Below are 5,512 nucleotides of genomic sequence, written 5' to 3'. Positions count from 1 at the left end.
ACGATCTAAGTGTCACCCGCTGAACAGGGGGACATGTCCATGTCTTCACTGCACAGAGCGGGAGCCAGAGCCACCACGAAGCCAGGCCCGTGAGCCGAGGCCGAGGCCAGGCGTCCTCTTCGGCCCCTGAACCCAGAAGGAACATTTGTCTCACTGATATTTTGGCTCACTTCTAGGTGTGGCACATGTCTATTTCCACAAAAACCAAAACCCCAAAACCTCGCTCTGGAGCTGAAAGGTAAAACCATGACTGTCACCCCAGGTCCGACACAGAGAGGAATTTTAATAAAAGTGAAATTAGCTCGAGAGGCCGAGGCCTGAGTTCCCACACAGATGGGCTTGTAGCAGAAACGCGGGTCCCAGGGGCCATCCTGGCACGAGTCTCTCAGCCTTAAAACCAAATTCACGGCACCAAGACCAGCTTAAAACCGTTAGAGGCACTAAGCACTAAAAAGGTTAGGGACCCCCAATGACCTGTAATCCAAAAAAATAAAAATTAAACAATAGCAAATTATAAAATAAGTGCCAGGACGTTAACCAAGTTTCTGATTTTTCCCATGATGACTCGGGAGCTTTTTTGGGCAAAGAACAAATATCAAAATATCTTTAAATTTTTTTCTTGATTTTTTTTTCTTCCTGTCATAGTGCTTTATTTTTGTTATAAAAACAATATCACGATATGAAAAGAAAATTTAAAAATAATGCGTACTCTTTAATAAATGGTGCTGGGAAAACTGGAAAGCCACCTGCAAAAGAATGAAACTAGACTGTTGTCTATCACCATACACCAAAATCAACTCAAAATGAATTAAGGACCTGAATATAAGGCCTGAAACAATAAAATGCATAGAAAAAAACATAGGAACTAACCTCAAGGACCTTGGACTCAAAGAAGATTTTATGAATGACCTCAAAGGCAAGGGAAATAAAAGCAAACATAGATGAAACTAAAAAGCACAGCAAAAGAAACTGTCAACAGGGTAAAGAGACAACCATCCGAATGGGAAAATATATTTGCAAGCAACGCCTCCGATAAGAGCCTAATATCTAAAATATACAAAGGAACTCATACAACTCAATAATAACAAAAAAAACAAATGATCCAATCAAAAAATGGGCAGAGGACCTGAACAGACACTTCTCCCTAAAGGACATATAAATGGCCAACAAATATATAAAAAGATGCTCGACATCGCTAGCTATTAGGGAGATGCAAATCAAAACCGCAATGAGATACCGTCTCACACCTGTTAGAATAGCTGTAATCAACAGGACAAGCAATAACAAATGTTGGAGAGGATGCGGAGAAAAAGGACCCCTCATACACTGCTGGTGGGACTGCAAATTGGTACAGCCACTATGGAAAACAGTATGGAGGTTCCTCAAAAAACTAAGAAAGGATCTGCCATATGACCCAGCCATCCCTCTACTGGGTATTTACCCCAAAGACTTCAAAACCCATATCCGAAAAGATATGTGCACACCAATGTTCATAGCAGCATTATTCACAGTGGCCAGGACATGGAAGCAACCGAAGTGTCCTATGATAGATGATTGGCTAAAGAAGCTGTGGGACATATATACCATGGAATATGACTCAGCCATAAGGTGGAAACTACTTCTCCCAACAATCCTGTGGAGGAGAATTATTTCACGAATGAGGAAACCGAGAACAGTGAGTTATGGATATGAATCTTGCCTCGCTAGATTGTATAAACTGTGTATAAAAATGGAACAAAGAAAGGGCAAAGTCCTCCAGGAGAGGGATTTTGGCAGATGTGGGAAGTTGTCCCTGGCAACAGCTAAGATTTTGAGCTTAGTGCAGTCCTCAGTCTACCAGGAAGGAAACCAGTGCTGGAGAGCTAAAGCGCCGTGCCCCAGGTCAAGCAGCTTATCACCGGCAGAGCAAGAACTAGACTCAGGCCTCTGGCTCGTTTTATTTTCCCTCTCTTCTGACAGAGTTTGTGACCCTCACGGTTCATTCTGCAACTTGATCTTCCTTCTGCCACATCTATCAAACCCGGTCCCAATCCACTAGGGCGAGTTAAACAAAATGATCTTTCTCCCTAAGGACACACATGGGGTCTCTTTAGTGTCCCTGTGATTCTTCAAGAAGCCTCATCTTTAATCCTATATCCATGGTGCTAAAAGTTACAGGACTCGAATCACACAAGCCTCACGGAGAGTCGCAAGGATAGGAACACCCTGGAGAATGCTGGGTGACGCAAGAGTCTGACTCTACAGAGCCAGCAGCTTCATCGCTGGCCACACATCCTCCATCCCCATCCATGGGACTGACTGAAGGAAGTAGGTGCACTCCAGGGCTGGAGAAGGTCGTATTTGGATGATTTTCATCACAAGAGGGCAGCACATGTCCAGCAATTATGTAAGTGGAGCAAAGAATTGGACTGTGCAGAGAGGCCCGTTGACCGACACATGGTTCTATCTAAGTTAAGACCCCATCCCAAGTACATAGCGTGGGCCTATTCATCCATTATTTCATAGGCCCTGGTAAATAGGGAGAGTTGGCCCCAAGGGACATCAAAGAGCACTATTACAGAAGGTTCTCTAGGTATTAAAGACCTGGGTTCAAATCCCAGTACATCTGGTAGCTGTGTGACCTTGGACAGGTGACTTAGCTTTTCTATGCCTGAGTTTCCCACCCATAACAGTGCTCCCCTTCAGGGTTGATTACGAGTAGTAAATTAATTAAGATAAAGTAAAGCCTTGTAGTAAGGGCTCCAGAAGTAGTAACTCTTAGTATCTAAGTGAACTCTCCTCTCCAGCGCTGCCTTAATAAGCATCAGGGCGGGGCGGGGGTGGGGGTAGGGGGGATCAAAGAGAAAAGCGGGGCCCACCTTCCCATTTTTAAGAGCCCCTCCTAAACAACATCCCTGTTTTCAAACTATCGGATAGCAAACCCTAGACTTTTAAGTAGCCCAGAGACCAGAGCCATTTCCAAGTCTGAATACCTGTGGGATAAGAACTAATCATCCCCTCCACTTGACACTGTCTTCATTTTTACTTAGTTAAGAAACGGCATGTCCAGGTCACATCCACAAGCATGGAACAGGAGAGCCAAGCCTATCTGCACTCTGTTTGATTTCACAGATGTTAGAGGGTATTATCTAGCTTTCCACACCAAAATCATCTGGCCGAAAGTCCTTTCTTTCTTTGACATCAGCATGTGGTTCTGTTTCTAGCGTTCTTTGCTTTCACTCAGGAACACTGCTGCCTGTAGCAGAGGTGAATGAGGGGAGTCTGGAGAGCAGGCGGGAGAGACTGGAGAGGAGGCAGAGAAGGACAGAATAAGACGAACTGGGAGGGTGGGACGTGGGCGCGCTAACTCCTGGAACCCTGACTTCTCCCCTGCTTCGTGCCCTCCTATTGCCCTGTCCAGAACTGGCCCAGTGTGTCTGGGGCCATCAGCCTGGCATCCTGGACACTGAAGTTGTGTGGAGCCGGCAGCTCATCACGGAGCAGGTGCGGGGGGTGTGAAGCCGCCTGCCACTGCTCTGGTCCCCGGCAGGCACTCACTAGCCGGGGTGTGCGGTCCTCTCCTTTTGCTGAGACCATGCGCTTCTCTGCAAGTCATTGACCCAGGAGGACCCACTGGTGGCCAACAAAATCCTTCCATCTGAATCGACTGGTCCACTGTTTCTAAACCTTTCTTTATTTCTCCTTTAAGGAGACTTTTTAGACAATTTTTTCTCTACTGCCCCATCCCACCATGGAATCTAACACCTCAGATATACCGTATCTACGCACTTTAGGTACTCTGGCTCTTTCAAGGCCCACAAACCGTTGAAGAGTCAAGTTCATTTTTGTCCGCCAAGAACCAATTTTTACCCCCTCAGGGGCGACATTCTCCCTGTTGAGAATGCTTGATCTAGTCAAACCCTTGGTAATTCTCGTCACATTTGCCATCTCCAAGAACCCCTCTGTCACCCTAAAGACTGCTCACCCTTCTACGCATTATTCAGCTTCAATTCAATAAATCTCAATAGTTATAAATTTACCATTCTCATTCTTCCTTTTCGCTGTTTTATCTGCTCTGAAAAGTTGTAAACCATGTGCAAGAACTTGGCTTTTGCTATAAAAAGAAAATGCTGTTCGTGAAAGGGGAACAGCCTGTCCTAACAGGAACAGTGCTGTCTAAAGCATTCTGGGGCCAGCAGCTTCAGAGACAAATTTCCATAATGAGTCCCCAGCTACTGCCACCAGGTCCTTTGGGCAGAACTTGAGACCAACCAAGTTAGCCTTTGCTGTTGTCCCACTTCTGTTTCTCACTTCCTGGTTCCCCTCAAAGGGACCCAAGAATGTCCTGAATTCCCCTTCTGAAACAAACCCAGGCCACTGCCCATCCCAGGCTGCCTATCTCACCACGAATCACTCAGTGCAGCTAGATATTAGGACATTACACTGACTGAAGTAATTCAGAACAAATGCGACTGTCTAATAGGGTTGTCCCCGACAGACAGTTTACATGTCAGAAGAGGAGCTGGCTGTTCAAAATAGACACATAAACCCAAAGGAATTCATGCCAAATTCATCTTCATGTCTCCTCCAAACTCTCCCTCACAATCCCAGAATAATTCCAGAACATGGTTGGCTCTTTTGAAAGGGTTTGATCCCTCTGCAATGTTTTAAGCAGAGCTGAGAAAGTTTTTCCATCCATCCATCCATCCATCCATCCATCCATCCATCCATCCATTTCATATTCTTATATATAGGTCTCAAATTAAAAAATAAAAGTCAATTATATCTCAATAAAGCTGACAATAAAAAATAAGATCAGTATGACCTTTGTTATAACTTGGGCCCATCTCTGAACTAAGACCTTTAGATATTTTATATCATTTAATTCTCACAACCTATGAAGGTTGTGCTAATTATCTCCATTTTATAGTGAAGAAATTGAGGTACTACGTAACGGAATCATCCAGGGTCATATAACTAACGAGCAAAAGTGACAGGATTTGAACGTGGGCATTCTGGCTCTAGCACTCAGGCCTTAACCACCATACTACTCCTTAAGTCATTGTCGTCACAGATGTAAAGCACTGAAAAGCATTTTGGCCTAATAAAGTTAAAAGAGTTTATAACTTAATCATTTATTTACAAGTTACTCTAAATAAGAGTGAATCGAAGTTTAGCCCTTTAAAGATTGCTTTAGTTGAAGGATGGATTTGCTTACAAATTCAAAGAACCTTGAGAAATTGGATTCATTAAACCTCAGGTAAAGAGGGCATCTTAATTTGGACCATAAGCTAAAACATCATTGCTATAATGATTTAAAGAAACGAATGATTCATTTTTTTAAAAGCCAATTCTACTACCCTAAATTTATGATGTATTCATAAATATTTCATTTTTATATATAGATCTGAAATGTAATTTTAAAACAAAATCAATGATTTTTAGTATAACCAACACTGTTAGAATTTAATTCAGGGGTTATGAAAACAGCCTCATAGCTGGACTCCATTAATCAAATATGTGGCTGATTTGC

Source organism: Pteropus alecto, unplaced genomic scaffold, assembly GCF_000325575.1.
Source record: "Pteropus alecto unplaced genomic scaffold, ASM32557v1 scaffold21, whole genome shotgun sequence".
Lineage (NCBI taxonomy): Eukaryota > Metazoa > Chordata > Mammalia > Chiroptera > Pteropodidae > Pteropus > Pteropus alecto.
Note: the sequence above shows the minus strand (reverse complement) of the source record.